The 27,336-nt window shown below is 35.7% G+C and overlaps 1 pseudogene across 1 annotated transcript; it reads left to right on the forward strand.

Annotated features, from left to right (window-relative positions):
* Nucleotides 1-12,162: 12,162 nt before the first annotated feature.
* On the forward strand, nucleotides 12,163-25,869 carry LOC149922137 (tubulin alpha-1 chain-like; annotated as a pseudogene). The gene is made up of 5 exons (XR_016477157.1): nucleotides 12,163-12,288; nucleotides 24,466-24,880; nucleotides 24,942-25,471; nucleotides 25,522-25,554; nucleotides 25,589-25,869. The product of XR_016477157.1 is annotated as a tubulin alpha-1 chain-like (transcript).
* The last annotated feature ends 1,467 nt before the right edge of the window (nucleotides 25,870-27,336 follow it).

Genomic DNA, 27,336 nt, shown 5'->3' on the forward strand with positions numbered 1-27,336 from the left:
ATCCGATTTAATCGTGATTATTTTGATTAAATTCAATTTAATCACGATTATGTTGATTGAATCACGTTTAATCATGATTAGAATGTTTAAATCTGATTTAATCATGATTAAATGATTAAATCTGATTTAATCATGATTAAATGATTAAATCTGATTTAATCATGATTAAATTATTAAATCTGATTTAATCATGATTAAATGATTAAATCTGATTTAATCATGATTAAATCTGATTAAATTCTGATTGAAACGATTAAATCGTGATTAGTATGTTTAAATCGTGATCACAATGATTAAATCGTGATTAAAATGAGTCCGTTTTCTTCTATCTGGTCTAGTTTCCGAGATGCGAAAATCGAGGGGCAGGTCACTTCCTTGATTAACGACGCACTCTTCAAAATATTAAATCCGATTTAATCGTGATTATTTTGATTAAATTCAATTTAATCACGGTTATGTTGATTGAATCACGTTTAATCATGATTAGAATGTTTAAATCTGATTTAATCATGATTAAATGATTTAATCTGATTTAATCATGATTAAATGATTAAATCTGATTTAATCATGATTAAATGATTAAATCTGATTTAATCATGATTAAATCTGATTAAATTCTGATTGAAACGATTAAATCGTGATTAGTATGTTTAAATCGTGATCACAATGATTAAATCGTGATTAAAATGAGTACGTTTTCTTCTATCTGGTCTAGTTTCCGAGATGCGAAAATCGAGGGGCAGGTCACTTCCTTGATTAACGACGCACTCCTCAAAAGATTAATTCCGATTTAATCGTGATTATTTTGATTAAATTCAATTTAATCACGATTATGTTGATTGAATCACGTTTAATCATGATTAGAATGTTTAAATCTGATTTAATCATGATTAAATGATTAAATCTGATTTAATCATGATTAAATGATTAAATCTGATTTAATCATGATTAAATTATTAAATCTGATTTAATCATGATTAAATGATTAAATCTGATTTAATCATGATTAAATCTGATTAAATTCTGATTGAAACGATTAAATCGTGATTAGTATGTTTAAATCGTGATCACAATGATTAAATCGTGATTAAAATGAGTCCGTTTTCTTCTATCTGGTCTAGTTTCCGAGATGCGAAAATCGAGGGGCAGGTCACTTCCTTGATTAACGACGCACTCTTCAAAATATTAAATCCGATTTAATCGTGATTATTTTGATTAAATTCAATTTAATCACGGTTATGTTGATTGAATCACGTTTAATCATGATTAGAATGTTTAAATCTGATTTAATCATGATTAAATGATTTAATCTGATTTAATCATGATTAAATGATTAAATCTGATTTAATCATGATTAAATGATTAAATCTGATTTAATCATGATTAAATCTGATTAAATTCTGATTGAAACGATTAAATCGTGATTAGTATGTTTAAATCGTGATCACAATGATTAAATCGTGATTAAAATGAGTACGTTTTCTTCTATCTGGTCTAGTTTCCGAGATGCGAAAATCGAGGGGCAGGTCACTTCCTTGATTAACGACGCACTCCTCAAAAGATTAATTCCGATTTAATCGTGATTATTTTGATTAAATTCAATTTAATCACGATTATGTTGATTGAATCACGTTTAATCATGATTAGAATGTTTAAATCTGATTTAATCATGATTAAATGATTAAATCTGATTTAATCATGATTAAATGATTAAATCTGATTTAATCATGATTAAATTATTAAATCTGATTTAATCATGATTAAATGATTAAATCTGATTTAATCATGATTAAATCTGATTAAATTCTGATTGAAACGATTAAATCGTGATTAGTATGTTTAAATCGTGATCACAATGATTAAATCGTGATTAAAATGAGTCCGTTTTCTTCTATCTGGTCTAGTTTCCGAGATGCGAAAATCGAGGGGCAGGTCACTTCCTTGATTAACGACGCACTCTTCAAAATATTAAATCCGATTTAATCGTGATTATTTTGATTAAATTCAATTTAATCACGGTTATGTTGATTGAATCACGTTTAATCATGATTAGAATGTTTAAATCTGATTTAATCATGATTAAATGATTTAATCTGATTTAATCATGATTAAATGATTAAATCTGATTTAATCATGATTAAATTATTAAATCTGATTTACTCATGATTAAATCTGATTAAATTCTGATTGAAACGATTAAATCGTGATTAGTATGTTTAAATCGTGATCACAATGATTAAATCGTGATTAAAATGATTTAATTTAATTAAAATGATTAAATCTGATTAAAAAGATTAGATCATGATTAGAATGATTAAATCGTAATTAGATTTTCTAATCTTGATTAGATTTTTTAATCTTGATTACCATGATTTAATCACGATAACCCTGATTTAATCATTTTACTATGATTAAGACGCACCCAAAATGGAAGTGACCTGCCCCTCGGTGAAAATTCAAAAACGTATTAAAATTGAAAAGTTTCGAAAATATTCCGCAGAAACACATTAACGACCATCGGAAATTTGCAGAAACGCATTATGTCGTTATTAACCAATAAGTGTCTTCATTTCGTATAATTTCGTCTGCTCGAATTTCTTCAGCTGCATTCCCAGGGTAACAGTCACAATGGCCGTTACTCAGTATTATTATAGAGTTTTAGCCAAATATGAACTTACAAAACGCATTATGTCAAATTATTCTGAGATTTACCTAATTTTGGCGATAGTCGTCGTCATATTTAGATTGCGGACTAAAAGAAGCCTCTATCAACTAGTTTTCAGTTACCTAAATAGTGTAGTATAGACGCCAAAAGAAATTATTCGCTCCAAAATAAAAACCGTCAAAAGGAAGGGTTTTTAAATTAAAAACGCGTGAATCTCGATGATATCGCCCATTTTTTCGTCGCACGTGTAATTATTTATTCTGATAATAAAATAGAATCACGTGGGCTTAGCAATATTTATCTGCATTTGTCTTAGCCAATAAGATTATCCCTTCCGAGCAAGCACGCGCCAATTTACACAATGAACCGATGAAGATTTTCAAATCAATTTCTTTTAAGATCTATTGTTATTGTTCATAAAAATAACAAAAATCGATTTATCTCGAAATGTCGTTTTTGGAAATCATGCAGTCGATAATGACTTGGGAATTAGAAGTCCACAAGTCAATAAAGTGACGCAGATAAAAACATTTTATAATTTTAATTTTGTTTATTTTATTTTATGGAAACACCCATTAACATAACTTTTAATAATTGTCAGAAATACTTCTTATCGAGACAGGGTTGGAAAAAAGCCGGCTTTTTTTGAAAAAATCCAGACCAGTAGTTTTAATTGGCTATAACCGGTTTTTGTTGGTTATAACCGGCTAAAACATAAACAGTACCATTTACTTATGAAAGTAGAAATTGTCCGCAGTTATTGTCGTAAATAAGAAACTAAACAAATAAAGCGAAATAACTATATAAAATAACTGAATTCTTTTGATTTCCTCTGGAAATTCCCCTAGTTTTTGTGTATGACGCAACGACAGAAGCGAGGCAGCGAACTTTGGAACTTTAAACCTAACGAAAAACTGGTAAAAGTAAACCGGTTTCTAAATATGAAACAAAAAATAAACTAAATTTCTAAATAAAACTATTAATTTACTAAAATAATCATATTGTAATTTTTTTTTAAAAAAGTCACAAAAATCTGGATTTTTTCGAGTGGCTATATCCGGATTTAACCAGGTGGCTATATCCGGATTTAACCAGGTGGCTATATCCGGATTTAACCAGGTGGCTATATCTAGATTTAACCAGGTGGCTATATCCGGTATGGCTGGTTCTATGCCAACCCTGTATAGAGATCTAAATTGGCTTTTATAAACTATGCAAAGGTTCAAAAGGTGATCAATGAGAGATACTACGCTTTGATCTAATACCATGTTCGCACGGAGAAGCTAGGGTAACCTAGGGGGGTTAGCTCACCTTCCCAGGTGAATAGCGGTGACCGTTCGGACGAGGAATTTTTCTCTCCGTTTTCCCAGAATTTTGAAACTCCGGAAACCGTTCGCACGTTCTTTTTCTGCACCGATTTTACAACACACAGCTATTTCGATTTTCTGGTGCTCTAATCACGATATTATCTTTAATCATGATTAAATCGGATTTAATCAATATAATCATGATTAAATCGGATTTAATCAATATAATCATGATTAAATCGGATTTAATCAATATAATCATGATTAAATCGGATTTAATCAATATAATCATGATTAAATCGGATTTAATCAATATAATCATGATTAAATCGGATTTAATCAATATAATCATGATTAAATCGGATTTAATCAATATAATCATGATTAAATCGGATTTAATCAATATAATCATGATTAAATCGGATTTAATCAATATAATCATGATTAAATCGGATTTAATCAATATAATCATGATTAAATCGGATTTAATCAATATAATCATGATTAAATCGGATTTAATCAATATAATCATGATTAAATCGGATTTAATCAATATAATCATGATTAAATCGGATTTAATCAATATAATCATGATTAAATCGGATTTAATCAATATAATCATGATTAAATCGGATTTAATCAATATAATCATGATTAAATCGGATTTAATCAATATAATCATGATTAAATCGGATTTAATCAATATAATCATGATTAAATCGGATTTAATCAATATAATCATGATTAAATCGGATTTAATCAATATAATCATGATTAAATCGGATTTAATCAATATAATCATGATTAAATCGGATTTAATCAATATAATCATGATTAAATCGGATTTAATCAATATAATCATGATTAAATCGGATTTAATCAATATAATCATGATTAAATCGGATTTAATCAATATAATCATGATTAAATCGGATTTAATCAATATAATCATGATTAAATCGGATTTAATCAATATAATCATGATTAAATCGGATTTAATCAATATAATCATGATTAAATCGGATTTAATCAATATAATCATGATTAAATCGGATTTAATCAATATAATCATGATTAAATCGGATTTAATCAATATAATCATGATTAAATCGGATTTAATCAATATAATCATGATTAAATCGGATTTAATCAATATAATCATGATTAAATCGGATTTAATCAATATAATCATGATTAAATCGGATTTAATCAATATAATCATGATTAAATCGGATCTAATCAAAATAATCACGATTTAAAGGGAATATAACCTCAGGTATTTGGTGTGGAACACCAACGCTTGCAGCTCTGGCCGCTCTTGCCTTTCGCTTTAAAAATGTTTGGCGCCACTGTACAGGGAAATTTGAAAAATTGAAGGGGTCTTCCGTAAAGATTGCTTTGCAGGTTATATTCCCTTTAATCATTCAATCAAGATCAAGATCTAATCAAAATAATCACGATTTAATCATTCAATTAAGATCAAGATCTAATAAAAATAATCACGATTTAATCATTCAATTAATTAAGATCAAGATCTAATCAAAATAATAACGATTAAATTATTCGAAACATTTCAATCATTTTAATCACGATCTAATCTTTAATCATGATTAAATCAGATTTACTCAAAGAAGGTACCATAAAGCGTTCGCACGTGCATAAGTTCTCGGAACTGGACTTCCCGTAATCCGTCAATTGTTTGCACCGAAGAAAATTCTTGGTATCTCACCCCCCTAGGTGATCAGAAAACCGGAGGCGAACATCTTCGAGGTCCGCCTCCGGTTTTTTCGTCCGTCTTTTCGCTGAGCGTTCGGACTGTAAAAATGCTCACCTAGGAGGGTTATTTGACCCTCCTAGGTTACCCTAGCTTCTCCGTGCGAACATGGTATTAGCCAAAAGGCCGAAAAGCGATCAATGAGTGATGGTGCGTTAACAAAGAAGCCGGAAATACAGGGCCGTCTTTAGCTTTCAGGCGCCCTTTTATATATTTTTTACAGTATGGTTAAAAAATTAAGGGCCAGACGGCGCCCCTCCAGGGAGACGCCCTAGGGCTTAGCCCTACCTAGCCCAATGGTAGAGAGGGGCATGCGGAAATACCAACAGAATCATGTATTATTGGAATTAATAACCTTTTGCGATAACATAATACAAATAAATCATTTAAAAACGATAATAATATAAACTATTCCAATAGTTGATTTTAAAAAATGTCTTTACGCTTGCCCAACTTGTTGAAATGTTGCCCTGGAATAGTTCAGCCAATGCCTAAGAATGAGTTCATAAGCTCTTTAGTGGGAGAGAAAACGGATCCACAGCTGAAGCGGGGAGGCAACATTTCAACAAGATGGCCAAGGTTATTTTATAAAAAGAACTATAAAAACAGGGTAAATTTTTTTAAATATTGCCCCAAAGGAGATTTAGCGATATTTTAGCATATTTTGGTTCAGTACGCTATGGGAATTCTTATAATGCGAGGGTGACCCCTGGCGGCGGAACTAGCTTCGAATCGATAGTCTACCTTCAGTTCAATCGATATTGAAAATTTCGTACTCTGTGAAGAAATTCATTGTCGATCATTTTCAAAAGGTCTTTTCAAAAAGTTAAAATTTTCACGGTTTTCCCAAATTTAATTTCCAGGTAATCAAATATATTCCAAAGCAGACAAAATTCTATTCCTTCTATTAGAAATTTTTTAAATCCAAAAAATTATCGGGAAAAAAATCCAGAATAAATATTTACAAATTATTAAAAACTTTAACAGAAGTCTATTGGGTTTTTGAAAGAATTAAAAATCTTAGGAAAATTATTCAAATTGATTCCTTGGGCTCAATTTAAATTAAATTTGACAAATATTAAAAATTTAATAGTAACCTAACTGTTTTTAAAACTGGTATAAAATCGTTCATTTTAAAAAATACGCCAATCCCTCAAGCAAATCTCAGATTCAGGGAAAAATCCAAAAATTACCGAATTTATTTTCAGAATATCGGAACTTTGCCATAGGCTGAAGTAAGCTCTTTCGAGGGGTACAAAGGTACTATATTGGCTATTAACAACTAACCATTGTCTCGTTCTTCGTGTATCCTTTGTTAACCAAAAATTATTTAAAACATTGGTTAATATTTCCTTTACCACACAACAACTAAAATCGATTAAATTGCTTTGATCAAACATTTATTCTTTCCAAGGCCGCGTTCCTGACTAGGCACGTATTTTCGATGAGCCCGGTTTCTAAAGGTAAAAGTTTACTGGCAGTTATTTTAGAAAAAAAGTCTACATTCGGGTTCGCTTAAAAGACTTTGCCCAGGGCCCGGGAAAATTCTACCGCGACCCTGATACTTTCTCATGGCTTTCGAATCCCGGTCAAAATATTTTTCTAGGCTTAAAGGGGAACTGTCAAGCTTTAACCAGTTAGATAGCCCTATAGCCCATTAAAAACTAAAATTTATGGCGAAAACCGAATCAAAAATATTGAGTGGTAAATTTTTAATAAAATAAAGAAATTTCGGGAAATGGAAAAGTGCGCGTCCGCCGCGAGACCTGGTGAGAAGTCGGTGAGACAAAAAGCACGCGCTGCTGAAGACGCAAATGTTTTGCACGCGCGGTGCGTTCCAGTTATAAGAGACCTAAGCCTAAATTGCGCGATTTTAAAAGTTAGGATAGTTCGCAAATCGCTCATACGGGGTTAGGGGCGCTGGCGGCAGTCCCTAAGATGGCGGCGAAAATTTAAACCCAAACACCTGGCGTTATTTTTCGTTTCAAATTTTTGGGCCAAAAGCTATTTTTTCAAGACAAAAAAAGGTAAAAGCTTGGCCGTTCCCCTTTAATGACTCAATACAGCTAAAAATAACACCGTACGATTCTACGAGATAACTTCAGGTAATTTATAATTCAAATTATACATGAAATTTACCAAAATCTAACCAATTTTGATTTAAATTTTATCAACTTCAATGCTAACAAAGAGATAGCGATTTTAATTTGATTGCTCGAGATTCGCTCCGAATCTGTCTCTGCTCAATGTCATAGATCTCGCCCCAATCGACTAGAGTAAAACCGCAAATGGAACATATTATTCGCATATTCCCTCGTTTTTTGTTTTTCGTCTGCTAGTAATTGGAATTTTCGCGTCTTCGTCTACCATTTTGCCAAAAAATCTAAAAGGAACACGCAAAAATGTGCTCCGATCTCGATCTCGATTCGTTGATCTGTCGAAATCGGCTAAAGTGGTGCCTTGGGTATTAGCCAGGGCCGGACTTAGAGATCCTGGGCCCATAGGCAGATAAGGAGTCTGGGCCCCCTTTTCACGCGCTGCATTTACTCTTATCCCTGGAACTAGGCTGTGCCTGAATTTCCGTGATTCAGCGTAGAAATCTGAGCTCTACGGTTATATTACTAAATAAAAGCTCTTAACAATCGTCGACTAAATGTGCGATAATTATGCAACATTGCGATTAAGGGCTGCGTCCGTAAACTGCCAGGCAGAAATTTTGGTAATTTTAATGCAAAATTTTTTACCTAGGAATTTCTCCAATATAAATTACGATTGATATTAAGATTTATGCCTTCGAATACAGTAATTACGGTCACTGGAAGGCCCCATCCAAGGATGGGGCCCTAGGCCACGGCCTAGGTTGGCCTAGGCGGAAATACGGCACTGGTATTAGCCTAGCTGATTTTTGTTGTTGTTGTTTGCTCTAACACCAATCAATTTCTGCAACCCTGTTTTTCAGTCATTAAAGAACAATAATTTTGCCAAGCATCGATGTAAAAGAATGATTAGTGCATGAAAAGTTGGAAACCCTTTTAAAATAACGTCAGCTTCCCCAATTCTATTCCTCAGATTCCAAAATCCGCCACTTGGAGGAAAGAGGAAAAAAGTTTGATTCCAAAATAAAATCGGTGGCATTTTTGGCTTTAAAGGAATCAGTTATTAGGAGCGTTAGGGCATGGATTGGATATTCTATTCAAATGAATTGAGTCGTTCACAAGGGCGAATTGAGTGGCTGGTGGACATCGCGGCCGCCAGTGGCCCCGAGCTCAACAGCTCCCTAGTAGAAACAAAATTCCATAACAGGAAAAGCAAAAGTCAATATTTAATATTATTCGCGTATTCATCATCTGAACGCCAAAACCAAAAGGCCTCGAAATTTTTACCGCCAGGGGCCTCCAATCAGCGTAATCCGTCGGTCGTGTTAATACGTTTCTCTTTATTTGTCCAAACATCTGGCAGGGGTGTTGAACAGAGTAGTCGATGCAAACAACCAAAATGGTTAAAAAAGAGAGTTTGTAGTCTTTGTTAGGAAATTTGATTTTAAAGCCTAAATCAACTAAGATGTCGTTTGATTTCCCTACGCCGCAAAATATTAATTTATTTCCTTTCTATTTGGCTGGGAAAATGAAAGTTGGCCATTTCAAACAAAATAATATGAGCTTATAATTTTCAACGAACCTTAATGTGTATCGGTGATTCTGTGGTAGAACACTCGCCTGTCATGCAGGAGGGCTCGGGTTCGAAACCCGCCCGATGCGATCGTAAAATGATACTCTGACGTATACCGTGCATATTTGGTGGAAACCGTGCCATTGAAATGTTTACCGTAACCCTCAACCCTCAGCACTCGGTCCGTCCCAAACGTTGAAGATTCTTCACATACAATCACAACTCGCAAAAGAAAGTCATAATAACCCAATGACAAAAAAGGGCGCTTTTGAAAAAACCTTTCTAAGAAACTGCGACCGCGGCGATTTCAAGAAACTGCGTACGCAGTGATTACACTTTGCCCCGAAAATGCGTACGCGTTCGCAGACCCACAGACAGAATGACAGACACGGTGATTGTAAAACCCCTCCTAGGGGACATAGTCACTTCGGAGAGGTAAAAACGTATATGCCATCCCCCACATCATGGAAGAAGTAGACGTGGTGCGCGTCGAATAATGCGCATTAAGGACGGAGTGCCCTAACCAAAAGGGGGTTGGGGTTGAAATGAGGGAAGACAACAACATTTTCGGTACAGGCTTTCCTATTCTGGAGGCCTATTCTACTCGACTCGTTAGGCTTTTGAACGACAAAAAAAGTCGTTTAAAAACAATTTGTCGCTAAAAGATAAAAATGGAACTCTACTCCGTCGTTAAATTTTTTATCGTTAGGTAACTACCATAATTTATCGTTCAGTGAACGCCATGGTCTGATGGTGTAGTTAAGATCTCACCGACCAATATTCTCAATAAAATGGCGGAAGCAGTAATCGAATTGCAAATATTAAGATTAACTGAAATAGCTGATAGGTTAGGTCGTTGAGATATAAGAAGACAAAGAGTGATAAGAGATTAATCACAAGCTTTCGAATTAAATGACACTTTTTTGTGGACCACTTCCATCACTGTTTGGCATGTTAGCTAATGTTTCCCACATTAAGCCTTTTTTTGATTGTGAACGTTTCTGATTGTTTTGATGATAAAAACTCCGGATTACTACTCATATAATTCACCATTATTTCTCTTTGTTTATCCGATATTTTCCCCGACCGTTTCCTTTTGTTAGTTGCCATTTTAATTTTAATTATGAAATTAACCCTAAAACATTACAATATGAAGCCAACAATAACCACGTGTGACGCAGATTGTGCTGTTTGGGTTTTTTCCCCAGCTGACCGGCAGCAGCTGATTGCAAAACCCTTTGCAACGGACGTTGCGATTGGCTAAATTCATAGGAGGAATTTTTGGTTTAAAATCTCCGTCGTTCATACCATTGAACGACTGATCTAGTAACTACATCGCCGAATAAGAGGAGTAGAATACCCATTTCCAAAATTCAGAACGATTGTAGTTAGCGAGTGGTCGCTCAGTCCGTCGACAAAAAATTTATCGCTCGCTGACCGATTTCTGTAGAATACGCCTCCAGGCCGCCGTTCCTTCTCTACTTCTTCCATGCCCACATGCGTCCACTAAGCCCCTATCCCTTCATCAATACAATAAAATATATTATCAGAAGTATATAAATGAAAAAAGAAATGTACACGATGGTAAGAATAGAGGTTAGAAAAAGTAGTGTTCCGAGGTCAGTAAACACCTTGTTTACTGACCATTATATTATAATTATCATATTTCCTGGAAGCACTTCGTCCATATCTCCCAGGAAAGCGAGGTGTATATGGAAACTGAGTACATATCATATTGTTCCGTATGATGAAAACCTTACCTTTCCTAAATTTAGATTAAGCACAGGTCTGTGATGGCTTTTATAAAAAAAAATAAATAAAAAGAGACCTACAGCTAAACGAAATCATATTATCGCCTTGGTGAACTTGTTTACCTTAAAATATAAATGACCTCACCTCTTTCCGGTTCGGAGGCTCTGGCGATGACTCGGAAGTTAGTTGCGGTGGTACAGGTTACCGTTGCTAACTTATTTCTAAAACCAGGTATCTCAAATAGTTCGGTTAAAGTAAAAAATAATGACAATTAATTTAAATATAAAAACGGCTCTATCACGATACTCATTGGGGCCTGTAACTTTGGGAGCTTGAATTCTCAGCGACCACTGAGGCGACAAATATGAACGATACGTCCATGAATGGGGTATGAAAACTCTCAGAGCCGTGATACCCATTTGGGCCCTCAGAGGCCCGTAATTTACCGGCAACCGCCGAGTCAACCAATATAAAACATACGTCCATTAATGGGTCATTAAATTTTATCTCGATCGCTATACCCATGGGGGCCCTAATTTTGCGAAATTGATTTATTGGAAACCCCTGAGACCACATATCTAATGATATGTCGGTAGCGATGCCCATTGGGGCCCTTGGTAACCCATACATTTGGCCGATGTGGAAATAATATTACGGCGGGTAGGATTTGTTGTATAATAGAGTATGTGCCGAGTAAAGCTATTGCTAAAACATTTGCGTGTATCATCCTTATGAAATAATGACATAATATACATATTTTATAATCTTATATTATCGACTTATGCCAACTTTCTACCGACTTTGATACCGTAGCCTTTATTTTTAGCAGTTTCCCGCTCAGATATGTTACATTTTTAGATCGTCGATTGTTTTATTTTAACACGAAAAAATATAAATAAAATAATAAATGATAAATCGTACATTTTACGCATTTTACGTTTTTTATATAACAGTATATAAGATGTGACTCTTGACAAATTTCTCAGAGCCAACTGAAGCGCGTTATAAAATCATCGAGTCGCAGGTTCAACTACGAAATCATGAAAGAATGTATAAGTATTCACGTCGGACAAGCTGGAGTACAATTGGGAAGCTCTTGCCGGTAGCTGTATGGTTTAGAACACGGCTGAGATAAGGGGGTGCGTATGCCGATAAGTGGGCCCCTGCGGACGGGGGAAACGGGGGTGAAACGGGCCCATTTTGCGTACATTTTCGGCAGGTCAATAGGTTAGCTGTTTTACGAGGTTGATTTACGATGTTACCCTGGGTCAATAGGTTATCTGCCATTATGGTGGTGACACGATGTTATGCAAACAGCTATAAACCGTCATAGTGAATGTCACCCCCCTGTCTTTCGAGTTAGTAATAAATAGTTCAAAGGGTTTACGAGGTTAGATGATTTACGATGTTACCCTGGGTCAATAGGTTATCTGCCCCTATTCGGTAGGTGGTGTGGACAACGATGATATGCAAACAGCCGTTAAATAGGGGAAATAGGGGTGAAACAGGCCCCTGTAGGGGCCCCATTTTGCGTACATTTTCGGCAGGTCAAAAGGTTAGCTGATTTACGATGTTACCCTGGGTCAATAGGTTATCTGCCCCTATTCCGCAGGTGGTGTGGACAACGATGTTATGCAAACAGCCGTTAAATAGTTTCCGTCAAAACCGATCCGTCATAGTGAATGTCACCCCCCTGTCTTTCGAGTTGGTTGGTTTTCGCCGACAAACACTTTCGGGCTCCTAAGCGTACCGTAAAATAGCGGGCGGTCATCGGTAAAAGTGTTTTGGAAAAAAAGAGCAGAGTGTATACAAATTATAAGGTTTTATTAAGATATTCAAAGTTACAGTACATTAAGCAGATGAAAAACGCTTAAAGATAAAACAATTTAGTTTTAATATACTTATGGTTTGTAGATACCATAGTAAACAAATTGTAAAAGTTAAATACACAAAACATATTTTGGTTGGCCACTGTTTCTTTAAAATCGGCAATAATTTTAAAGGCTGTTACGTAATTGGACGCATAGCGGACAACGGTATCATACCTTTCATGTTCATCCGATAGAAATAAATTGTTGGGTGCACATGTCGGGATCGTCCCTATTCGGTAGGGGTGGTGGAATCATCTGACATGATGTTATGCAAACAGCCAGTAGCTATAAACCCGAGTAATTGGGCCCCTACGGCATCTGTCAAACACTTTTCTCCACGGGGCGAGTGGTGTTATGAAATAAATCCAAATAGTTCAATGGGTCGAGCCTTTTGTGTTTTCGCCGACAAACCCTTTCCCCGTGTAACATTATTTTCAAACACTTTCACGATGCGCAAAGCTATCCGTCTTACGGAATATCGGCCCTAAGGGGTAAAGGGTAGCTAGAGAATGGCCCTTACCCCCCCCCCCAGCACGTAAAATAGACACAGCGGGTGTCCCCCCTTGCTAGTTAAAAGTGTCGTTTTGGTAAAAAAGAGCCTAGTGTATTATAAAAACGGTTTATTTTTCTACGACATTCTATGATTTGTAGAGACCATGGCGAATAAATTGAAAAAGTGGCCCCCAACTTTTTACATCAGTTGTGGATTCTTAGCGCTAAAAGGGTTATAACAAACGAGTGTTCCCACCAAAAATGTTTTTTTGCGCGTAGAATTTTATGGGGGCCCATAAACTAGTAGCGGGAATAGAACCTCTTAACTATTTCAGTTTAAATTACGAGGGATTCTCATAGATTTATGTTTTTACATCCCAAATGGCCCCTACGTATGGGGGGGGTGCCCCTCAAAGTGTGTATGGGGGGGGTCCTTTTGGGTATAAAAACCCAGGGATTTGGTCCCTAAGACATCACAACTCTGTTCTTTTTTTGTATCCAACCAAGTCCACTAGAAATCCATCTCCGCTGTTCTCGGATGAGGACGTAGCCATGTAAGTTTTTATCAATTTTTATATTTTTAGCTTGGTGATCTATTCCAAAATTAAATGGTAACCCTGTATGCGTAACAATTTCAATATGCAATATACTCGAGAATGGTAAAATAGTCTATATTTAAATTTAAAGTGCGAAAACTATATTTGTATAGTCGAAATGTATTTTAACATATTAAAAGCAGAATTCACCTTTCTGACAAGAGTCTTACCCATCATACATACACCATCTAATCTGGAATCTATGTTTAACAATTGGATAAATTCATGTTTACGAAAGGTTCTTTTTAAACGTAACTTAGTATTAAAAGTAAAGTTAAGATGCTTTTATAGTATTTTCTATGTATTTGCATATCTGAACTTGCGGTTCAATTTTGGGTACATGGACCACTTACACGCTAATGATATTAAAATGAAGTTTAAAAATATTTCCATTTAAACGAGTCCCTCTTTTTATATCCGCAAAGTACTGAACGATTCTATCTTATGGATTTAAATAGTTCTAACAATAGTACAATTTACAACATTTGAGAAAGACACTTTTCCCATTGTGAAAGTGGAATCCAAAATAAGAATCACTGTAAATTTAAATATAGACTATTTTACCCTTCTCGAGTAACTCTTTTTTTCTTTAAAAGCTGAAGAAATATTAGAAACGACATCGGTGATCAATTAATTGTTTCCGAGTATGACAGACGATTTTTGATATTAAAGAGTCAGTTCTCAAAAGTAAGATTGTTTTAGGTTATTTTTTTTAAAGCTACCTTAGAAATCACATTATTTTTATATATAATTATTTAGTTGTAATGTTAATTCTTAATTACTGGTAGCCTTCACTAGAAACTATTATACGAAATATATATGAATTTATAACCAAGCGTGTGTTTATTTCCAATCTAAAAGAATTCTAAGTATAAGAATTCCACCAGGTGTATTAAAAGCGTTACCACGCATATATTTGTGTTTAAATTGTGATATGTTAGGGACTAAGAGAGCAGCCAATTTGTCATATTGCGAAGTAACTGGTGGATGTTGTGTATTTCCAAAAATTAAAAAATAATAATAGTATGTGTGTTTTCTATTATTTTTCCACCTATATTTGGCGTATTGAAAGCTATTTTAACGTATTGAACGTAGAGTCGGGGGTTTTTATAGTATTTTACTACCTATATTTACATTTTGGAAAGCTATTTAAACGTATTGAACGTAAAGAGTATTTTGGCAATATTTAGGGGTAATAAAGGGTAATTATTGTAAAAAATAAAAGATATTTTAATTAAAACATTTCGGTGATCTATTCCAAAATTAAATGGTACCCCTGTATGCGTAACAATTTCAATATGCAAGATACTCGAGAATGGTAAAATAGTCTATATTTAAAGTTAAAATGCGAAAACTACATTTGTAGTGTTCAATTTAAAAGAAAATTACTTCAGCTTTTAAATAAGATATTTTTTTGTATCTACCCTATATCATTTACATATTATTTTTTTTATTCAAATTTAACAATCACTTTAAAAACTTAGCACGTATGAATAGCTGTGTAGAGTACTATTAACAGAGATAAATATTTCTGGGTTCAGTTAATGTGATGATTCGAGCGAAAAATTTGCATATGTTAAAGTTATTGGATTGAATGAAACTTCAGTGTTTTCAGAGTGATAATTAAGGGAAGTTGCCTTACAATATAGTTGAAATTTTTTTTTTAAGTCTGTGTCCACCCATTGATTATGTTAGGAAGTGAAAAAATTTCATTTAGCTAGCTTTTCTGAAATTTCGGTATCCACCCTGTATCATTTAAAAGCTCAACCATTGTTTTTATCAAGTTAATTTTAAACATATCTTAAAACAAGCTTCCCTAAGTCTGACTAGCTTTGTAGGGTAATAATAAAATAGCTAAATATTTTTTGGGTTTAATAATTGTGCTTCTTAGTGAAAATTTTGCATATATTACAGTATTAGGTTGGGTAATTATTTTTTTCACCTGCTACCATTCTCAACGGGTTAACATAGAATAACAAAGATAATTTTCCACTATATTTAAAGCCAACTTTCCTTACATTTCACTATGAAAACACTGAAGCTTCTTTCAATGCGATAACTTTATTACATGCAATTTGTTCCACCCCAGAATTACATTTATTGAATCGAAAAAAAAATATGTAACCCCCTTAGAATTAACCAACACAGGTATTCAGAAGAGATGGTGTTCAATTAAAAAAAAAAAAACGTTTTTTTTTGGATCCACCCCCTATATCAGTATAATTTTTGTAATATATCATCTTATAAAATGTTTTGTAAAAAAATAAATATTTTTATTATCTTATAAATCAGACTCGTTATTTCTCCTTGCTCCCAGTTTATTTCTAGAAATGAAAAGGACATGTTTTATCGAGGCAAACTTTTTCCGTGTGAATGGAGAAATGATAATTAAAGAGTTAGCTTTTTACGATACGGAAACGGAGAAGCATAACGTCTGGACCTTTAAACCACCATATCCATATTCCAGTCTTACGGAAGAAGGTAAATGGCAGTGTAGATGGTTGTATTGGAACATTTGCGATCTCCGTTGGGACGACGGACGGGAAGACTACAACAGCCTAGGAGCCATCGCAAATTATATAAAAGAACAAGGGTTCACGTTTTTTTTTGTAAAGGTTTAGTAAAGGCCAAAGTTTTATCGGATTTCATAGGAGTTAACGTCAAGAACGTCGAGGATTTAGACTGTCCTAAATTATCTACCATTCTTTGTATAAGTGCTCCTAAACATTGTCATTTTCACCGTGACCCTAATAATTGTGCCGTTGTGAAATCTCACAAAATCGCTGTGTGGTACCGAAAAATCGTGTGTAAGAAAATATAAGTCGTTTAAATATTATTTTTGTTTCATCACATTGTTTTTACGTTATATCTGTTTTCTAATATTACGTTTCTTAAATAGCGTAACGTATTAAAGTTGAATAAAGATTTTTTCATTTTATTTTAATTTTAGTGTTATTATAATATCTTTCTGACTATATGTGTATTGTTTAACTTCTTTCATTTTTAAAAATGTAATTGCTGGATTTAAATAAAGCGTGAAAATTATTAGTTTCGAAATGATATTTACAAATCTTATCCAATCTAAAGTCCATCGTTCGGGTATTAGTAAGTATTTCATACAAACTAACTTAATTAAGTATTTTTAGAAGTGAAGAGAAACACATTGTGAAAAACCAAATGAAAAGAGACTTTAAACGGTTTTAAAATTCATAATATATCTATTTAAAAAATCCAACGTTTCGGAGGAACTGTTCCTCCTTCTTTCATCCCAGCATGTTTCCCCTTTTATCATGGTTTCTCTCCAAAAAATAGCCCAAAAATCTTAAATCAGTAGGTCTCGATCCTATTTATCACCCACCATCCCAAATTGTCAGCTTTATTATGTAATAACAAAGAACCAACTGCCCTCCTCGACAAGGCCATCATTTATAAAATCTCCCGTGATTGTGGTGATTATTACATGGGGGCTTAAAGAGCCCCCAAAAATATAAACAACCCGTCCAATAATTCTCCCCCTTAGCGAACACCTTCGTGTTTTTGGGGGCCATAATGCTAGGTGGGACTCAATAGACATACTAGTTCGACCCAAAATTATATAAAACTCATTTTAATGTACGCGAATCCATCGAAATTTAAAAAAATAAATCTGCGCAATGTTTAAACCGTGACGATGGTTCCCTTTAACGTAGCCCCGTTTTCTCCACTTTTTAAAACGTGTTTATGGTCCTCACCCTCTCACACACACACACAACAAACCAATTCATCCTCTCGCAGAATCCACCCATTCGGACAATAGTACCCCCGAGCGCGAACGAAGATATCGAGGCCCGTTGCTCATATAACACGTCGACGGGGTCGACTCGCCTTTGAGAAAAAACGCTCGCGGCTAAAGAACAGTAGCCCCCACTATATGTATGCATAAATATTTTTTCGTCCCAAAGTTTTACCATCGTACTGTCAGACTTTTAAAAATCCCTGAAGAAGGAGGAACAGTTCCTCCGAAACGATCGATTTTTTAAATAAATATATTATGAATTTTAAAAACGGTTAAAGTCTCTTTTCACTAAGTATTTTTAAATATTTGAATATCGGAATTGTATTTTGCCGCGTTAAAAGTAGAGTTTAGATGTATAGTCGTTTTAAGAAATACTCGTGATATGGGTTCAAGTGGCAAGCATATTTAAGTACTACAATGATATTAAAATAAAGTTTAAAAATATTTCCATTCTACGTTACTTTAACAACGAATATTCTATGACGTCAAAACACTCAAATCCATGTTTCAAATTCAAATTAACCGCGCAAAACACTTAAATCTATGTTTTCATTTGATTTTTAAATTAACCGCGACGCGCCCCCAGACCGCACCCCCAGACCGCGCCCCACCGAGAAATCCGCGCCCCAGATCGCGTCCCTCCAGGGGAAATCAGCGCACGCGCGCAAGACGGCGAGGTGGGGAGGGCTTCGTATATCAACATATTGTGTTCAGGCCAACTTGTTCACTATGCTATATTGTTTTACTAGTCACTATATAATGTCTGAGTTTTACGCGCACTGTGATTTTCGTAACTTACATTATACAGAGATGCTAATATATTAGTGGTATATAAACTGTGTATAATATTTTAGTTCACAGGGCGTCGGTTAACGCATTACAGTTACATTAACATCTCTGCAAAATATCGCGCTAATCATTCAATCAATCAGCTAAAGCACATATCGTGATGACTACATGTAAGTCGTTCCGGCTTCGTAGGTATGTCTCATAAATAAATAAATAAATAAATAAATCTAACCGTCATATTAACATTTGTAATTACACATATTGTACTTTCATTACTTGAAACTTCAGATTAGTTAGATTGTATCGCTAATTAATCCACTGAAGGTTGGTTTCCGCTAGGGCAAAAAGGACATACCGGCGACGTCGACGCAAATACTTCTGCCGAGCTCATCGGTTTTCCCCTTTCGATAATAACTCGTGGAGGTTTAAGATAATAATAGGTAATGACTAATGTAGCTAAACGCTAATATTAAGTTTTGACTAACGTAGTTTAATGATAAAAGTAAGTACTGACTAAACGCAAAATTTAACAATGATTAATTTAAACTAGTAAATAGTAAGTAATATATTATAGAGACAGATACTTCATGGTTTAAAATAAACTTTTATTAAAAAGAATATTGGGGAAGCTTTTTCGAGCCCACTCGTTCCTTTTCAACCCAGATAGAAATGGCTAAAAAATCCAAATACAAACAGATAGAACGCGTAAAAAGTGATAACCTGCGCTGATTTCCCCTGGGGGGACGCGATCTGGGGCGCGGATTTCTCGGTGGGGCGCGGTCTGGGGGTGCGGTCTGGGGGCGCGTCGCGGTTAATTTAAAAATCAAATGAAAACATAGATTTAAGTGTTTTGCGCGGTTAATTTGAATTTGAAACATGGATTTGAGTGTTTTGACGTCATAGAATATTCGTTGTTAAAGTAACGTAGAATGGAAATATTTTTAAACTTTATTTTAATATCATTGTAGTACTTAAATATGCTTGCCACTTGAATCCATATCACGAGTATTTCTTAAAACGACTATACATCTAAACTCTACTTTTAACGCGGCAAAATACAATTCCGATATTCAAATATTTAAAAATACTTAGTGAAAAGAGACTTTAACCGTTTTTAAAATTCATAATATATTTATTTAAAAAATCGATCGTTTCGGAGGAACTGTTCCTCCTTCTTCAGGGATTTTTAAAAGTCTGACAGTACGATGGTAAAACTTTGGGACGATAAAATTTTTATGCATACATATAGTGGGGGCTACTGTTCTTTAGCCGCGAGCGTTTTTTCTCAAAGGCGAGTCGACCCCGTCGACGTGTTATATGAGCAACGGGCCTCGATATCTTCGTTCGCGCTCGGGGGTACTATTGTCCGAATGGGTGGATTCTGCGAGAGGATGAATTGGTTTGTTGTGTGTGTGTGTGTGAGAGGGTGAGGACCATAAACACGTTTTAAAAAGTGGAGAAAACGGGGCTACGTTAAAGGGAACCATCGTCACGGTTTAAACATTGCGCAGATTTATTTTTTTAAATTTCGATGGATTCGCGTACATTAAAATGAGTTTTATATAATTTTGGGTCGAGCTAGTATGTCTATTGAGTCCCACCTAGCATTATGGCCCCCAAAAACACGAAGGTGTTCGCTAAGGGGGAGAATTATTGGACGGGTTGTTTATATTTTTGGGGGCTCTTTAAGCCTTTGATGAAATGGGCTACGGCATTGCCCCCATGTAATAATCACCACAATCACGGGAGATTTTATAAATGATGGCCTTGTCGAGGAGGGCAGTTGGTTCTTTGTTATTACATAATAAAGCTGACAATTTGGGATGGTGGGTGATAAATAGGATCGAGACCTACTGATTTAAGATTTTTGGGCTATTTTTTGGAGAGAAACCATGATAAAAGGGGAAACATGCTGGGATGAAAGAAGGAGGAACAGTTCCTCCGAAACGTTGGATTTTTTAAATAGATATATTATGAATTTTAAAACCGTTTAAAGTCTCTTTTCATTTGGTTTTTCACAATGTGTTTCTCTTCACTTCTAAAAATACTTAATTAAGTTAGTTTGTATGAAATACTTACTAATACCCGAACGATGGACTTTAGATTGGATAAGATTTGTAAATATCATTTCGAAACTAATAATTTTCACGCTTTATTTAAATCCAGCAATTACATTTTTAAAAATGAAAGAAGTTAAACAATACACATATAGTCAGAAAGATATTATAATAACACTAAAATTAAAATTAAATGAAAAAATCTTTATTCAACTTTAATACGTTACGCTATTTAAGAAACGTAATTTTAGAAAACAGATATAACGTAAAAACAATGTGATGAAACAAAAATAATATTTAAACGACTTATATTTTCTTACACACGATTTTTCGGTACCACACAGCGATTTTGTGAGATTTCACAACGGCACAATTATTAGGGTCACGGTGAAAATGACAATGTTTAGGAGCACTTATACAAAGAATGGTAGATAATTTAGGACAGTCTAAATCCTCGACGTTCTTGACGTTAACTCCTATGAAATCCGATAAAACTTTGGCCTTTACTAAACCTTTACAAAAAAAAACGTGAACCCTTGTTCTTTTATATAATTTGCGATGGCTCCTAGGCTGTTGTAGTCTTCCCGTCCGTCGTCCCAACGGAGATCGCAAATGTTCCAATACAACCATCTACACTGCCATTTACCTTCTTCCGTAAGACTGGAATATGGATATGGTGGTTTAAAGGTCCAGACGTTATGCGTCTCCGTTTCCGTATCGTAAATAGCTAACTCTTTAATTATCATTTCTCCATTCACACGGAAAAAGTTTGCCTCGATGAAACACGTCCTTTTCATTTCTAGAAATAAACTGGGAGCAAGGAGAAATAACGAGTCTGATTTATAAGATAATAAAAATATTTATTTTTTTACAAAACATTTTATAAGATGATATATTACAAAAATTATACTGATATAGGGGGTGGATCCAAAAAAAAACGTTTTTTTTTTTAATTGAACACCATCTCTTCTGAATACCTGTGTTGGTTAATTCTAAGGGGGTTACATATTTTTTTTTCGATTCAATAAATGTAATTCTGGGGTGGAACAAATTGCATGTAATAAAGTTATCGCATTGAAAGAAGCTTCAGTGTTTTCATAGTGAAATGTAAGGAAAGTTGGCTTTAAATATAGTGGAAAATTATCTTTGTTATTCTATGTTAACCCGTTGAGAATGGTAGCAGGTGAAAAAAATAATTACCCAACCTAATACTGTAATATATGCAAAATTTTCACTAAGCAGCACAATTATTAAACCCAAAAAATATTTAGCTATTTTATTATTACCCTACAAAGCTAGTCAGACTTAGGGAAGCTTGTTTTAAGATATGTTTAAAATTAACTTGATAAAAACAATGGTTGAGCTTTTAAATGATACAGGGTGGATACCGAAATTTCAGAAAAGCTTGCTAAATGAAATTTTTTCACTTCCTAACATAATCAATGGGTGTACACAGACTTAAAAAAAAATTTCAACTATATTGTAAGGCAACTTCCCTTAATTATCACTCTGAAAACACTGAAGTTTCATTCAATCCAATAACTTTAACATATGCAAATTTTTCGCTCGAATCATCACATTAACTGAACCCAGAAATATTTATCTCTGTTAATAGTACTCTACACAGCTATTCATACGTGCTAAGTTTTTAAAGTGATTGTTAAATTTGAATAAAAAAAATAATATGTAAATGATATAGGGTAGATACAAAAAAAAATCTTATTTAAAAGCTGAAGTAATTTTCTTTTAAATTGAACACTACAAATGTAGTTTTCGCATTTTAACTTTAAATATAGACTATTTTACCATTCTCGAGTATATTGCATATTGAAATTGTTACGCATACAGGGGTACCATTTAATTTTGGAATAGATCACCAAGCTAAAAATATAAAAATTGATAAAAACTTACATGGCTACGTCCTCATCCGAGAACAGCGGAGATGGATTTCTAGTGGACTTGGTTGGATACAAAAAAAGAACAGAGTTGTGATGTCTTAGGGACCAAATCCCTGGGTTTTTATACCCAAAAGGACCCCCCCCCCATACACACTTTGAGGGACACCCCCCCATACGTAGGGGCCATTTGGGATGTAAAAACATAAATCTATGAGAATCCCTCGTAGTTTAAACTGAAATAGTTAAGAGGTTCTATTCCCGCTACTAGTTTATGGGCCCCCATAAAATTCTACGCGCAAAAAAACATTTTTGGTGGGAACACTCGTTTATTATAACCATTTTAACGCTAAGAAACCACACCTGATGTAAAAAGTTGGGGGCCACTTTTTCAATTTATTCGCCATGGTCTCTACAAATCATAGAATGTCGTAGAAAAATAAACCGTTTTTATAATACACTAGGCTCTTTTTTACCAAAACGACACTTTTAACTAGCAAGGGGGGACACCCGCTGTGTCTATTTTACGTGCTGGGGGGGGTAAGGGCCATTCTCTAGCTACCCTTTACCCCTTAGGGCCGATATTCCGTAAGACGGATAGCTTTGCGCATCGTGAAAGTGTTTGAAAATAATGTTACACGGGGAAAGGGTTTGTCGGCGAAAACACAAAAGGCTCGACCCATTGAACTATTTGGATTTATTTCATAACACCACTCGCCCCGTGGAGAAAAGTGTTTGACAGATGCCGTAGGGGCCCAATTACTCGGGTTTATAGCTACTGGCTGTTTGCATAACATCATGTCAGATGATTCCACCACCCCTACCGAATAGGGACGATCCCGACATGTGCACCCAACAATTTATTTCTATCGGATGAACATGAAAGGTATGATACCGTTGTCCGCTATGCGTCCAATTACGTAACAGCCTTTAAAATTATTGCCGATTTTAAAGAAACAGTGGCCAACCAAAATATGTTTTGTGTATTTAACTTTTACAATTTGTTTACTATGGTATCTACATACCATAAGTATATTAAAACTAAATTGTTTTATCTTTAAGCGTTTTTCATCTGCTTAATGTACTGTAACTTTGAATATCTTAATAAAACCTTATAATTTGTATACACTCTGCTCTTTTTTTCCAAAACACTTTTACCGATGACCGCCCGCTATTTTACGGTACGCTTAGGGGCCCGAAAGTGTTTGTCGGCGAAAACCAACCAACTCGAAAGACAGGGGGGTGACATTCACTATGACGGATCGGTTTTGACGGAAACTATTTAACGGCTGTTTGCATAACATCGTTGTCCACACCACCTGCGGAATAGGGGCAGATAACCTATTGACCCAGGGTAACATCGTAAATCATCTAACCTCGTAAATCAGCTAACCTTTTGACCTGCCGAAAATGTACGCAAAATGGGGCCCCTACAGGGGCCTATTTCCCCTATTTAACGGCTGTTTGCATATCATCGTTGTCCACACCACCTACCGAATAGGGGCAGATAACCTATTGACCCAGGGTAACATCGTAAATCATCTAACCTCGTAAACCCTTTGAACTATTTATTACTAACTCGAAAGACAGGGGGGTGACATTCACTATGACGGTTTATAGCTGTTTGCATAACATCGTGTCACCACCATAGGGGCAGATAACCTATTGACCCAGGGTAACATCGTAAATCAACCTCGTAAAACAGCTAACCTATTGACCTGCCGAAAATGTACGCAAAATGGGGCCCCTACAGGGGCCCGTTTCACCCCCGTTTCCCCCGCCCGCAGGGGCCCCCTTATCGGCATACGCACCCCCTTATCTCTCACGGCATCAACAAAGACGGCTCCCTGATGAAATATCGTTTCGCGACGAAAGACCAGGACTGGATAACCACGTTCTTCAGCGAGAGCAGTTCGAGGAAATTCGTCCCACGGGCCTTGTTGGTGGACTTGGAACCGTCCGTCGTAGACCAAGTACGTACTGGGCCCTATGGTAAACTTTATCACCCGGAGCAACTCATCACGGGAAAAGAGGATGCCGCTAACAACTACGCCAGAGGACACTACACCGTTGGGAAAGAGTACTCCGATCTGGTTTCGGACAAGACTCGGAAACTCGCGGAGTCGTGCGACAGATTACAAGGGTTTCTGATATATCGAAGTTTCGGTGGTGGAACGGGTTCCGGGTTCGCGTCTTTGCTCATGGGAAATTGGAATTCGCCATTTACCCTTCTCCGAAGGAACATTAACCAGCACCAAAATTACTTCCTTAATCAATAATCGTAACCGATCCATTTTCTGGTATCAACGGTGGAAGTCGAGCCGAACAACTCGATTTTAACAACGCACACGACTCTGGAACATTCGAGCTGTACCTTCATCGTCGATAATCAAGCCGTCTTCGACATTTGCACCAGGAACCTGCAGATTGAGAGACCGGACTACACGAGTCTAAATCAACTCGTTGCCCAAGTGATGTCGTCCATCACGGCGTCTCTGAGATTTGACGGCGCTCTTAACGTGAACCTCTCCGAATTCCAAACCAACTTGTTCCCTTATCCACGCATCCACTTCCCGCTCGTAACTTATTCTCCGATCATCTCGCGTGATAAAGCATACCACGAACAATCTTCCGTCATGGATATTACCCGCGCCTGTTTCGATCCTAATAACCAAATGGTGCAATGCGATCCGCGGAAAGGAAAAATATATGGCCTGCTGTCTCCTTTACCGTGGCGACGTCGTGCCTAAGGACGTGAACAACGCCATCACCCAGATCAAGACTAACCGATCTATTCAATTCGTCGATTGGTGTCCTACTGGCTTCAAGGTAAACATACATTCTTACTTCGTTTTTGCGTTAACAACTATTATGTCCAGGTGGGAATCAACTACATCCCGCAATCACGATTGGTGGCTGATAGTTGAATCAACTACCAGCCACCAGTCGGTGATTCCGGGTGATAACACTGCCGAGGTGAAGAAAGCCGCTTGTATGTTGGCCAACACCACTTCGATCGCGGAGGCTTTCGCCAGCCTCAACCACAAATTCGACCTGATGTATTCGAAGCGAGCCTTCGTGCATTGCTACGTGGGTGAAGGGGTGGAGGAAGGCGAATTCTCAGAAGCCCGCGAAGATCTGGCCGCTTTGGAGAAGGATTACGAGGAAGTATAGGCAACGATTGCTTGGATGACGAAGCGGAAGACGATGATAACGACGAATATTAAACTTACGCCAGTTATTCCGTTACGTTTCATGATTTAAGTTATACAATTCAATAAAGTTTTTTATTTTTAATATCTTAACTGCGCTGTTATTTTTGGTCGTTGTATTACATATTAATACAAAATAATAACTAGTCGAGTTATCTTCAAAGGAGAATAGGGTTAAGTACTTAATCAGTGAACACTTTCGGAACCCAGTTTTGGGAGTTAATCGAGATGGACGTTATGGAATATCATTGTTTGCTACAAGAGCCAAAAATTCTAAGTATAGTCACTGTCTACCTCATCATTCTCATCATACACGCGTTGTAAAATTCGATTTTATTGACTTTCTCTAACAGTAACCTAACGTGTACAATTCGGAAGCAAATCGTTGGGATTCGTCCTCCACTACGCTCGTTTGATGTCGCCAGCCAATCGGAGCCAATTCTGACGGCCCTTCTTTCGCATTTAACCCGGAATAAAATTATTTTGCAATTCGAGGTACGAAAAGCGAATGTACTCGAATAAGGATTATTTTCTGTCCGTAAAACTCTCTGCGTCGACGGGACCCGACTTGGGTGAAGACAACGTATAGGGGTAGCAGCTGCAGCCTGATAAAAAGATCAGATAATCTCTACATCCTCCTGTTACTACACTACACTCTTATCCCCTCAAAATTTCATTTCTAAGACAAATAGTTATCACATATTGCTCGCTTCAATATCTTTTTATTACATTGTGTATGCTTCTCCGGCAATTAAGTTGACGAATGACCTAAGTACCATTCGATTTTCCAGGCTTGAGGTTTAATTTTCGTGGAAAATTAGCACATAGAAGATGCGCTTCGACGACTTGGTTTTTAATTCGATAACCAACGTTTTGCGCGTAATCAAACGAATACTAGAATACTACAAAATCAATAAATGTTCCTTCAATAATACCAAATGACGAATCACAAGGGTCTATATTCTCTCTTACAACGAAAGTATTCGTCGAGGTCATTGAAATGAAACTAGGACAATTTTGCCAAGATAATTCTGCCAGGACAGCTCTGTCGAGACAATTCTTCCAAGACAATTCTTCCAAAACAATTCTGCCTAGACAATTGTTGGAAAAAACGATTGTAGACTTTTTAATGTTTCCCGCCTGGTTTTGCCTAGGCGTTTTTAACGAAACCTTTTTTAACTGATAACGCATAGTTTTTTAAACCATGTATATATACCTCGCTCTCACTCAGTTAACCACCACTCTACCACTCTACGTTCTAATCATGTTGTATTCATAATGTATTCTTAGTTAAATATGTTGTTTTAAATAAACCAGTTTTACCAGTACCATATTGTCTTTGGTCATCAATCGCACTTGATGCTAAATGATGAAATTTCATCAGGTTATGGGCCCAGCACGCTCCTCCTGCGCCAAGATGATCTAGACAAGTCTGCTGGTTCCAGTTTCCCATATGCTGAGTCTGTTCCTGGAGTCATGGAA

Source organism: Leiobunum rupestre, chromosome 11 (assembly GCF_980474605.1).
Source record: "Leiobunum rupestre chromosome 11, qqLeiRupe1.1.hap1, whole genome shotgun sequence".
Classification (NCBI taxonomy): domain Eukaryota; kingdom Metazoa; phylum Arthropoda; class Arachnida; order Opiliones; family Sclerosomatidae; genus Leiobunum; species Leiobunum rupestre.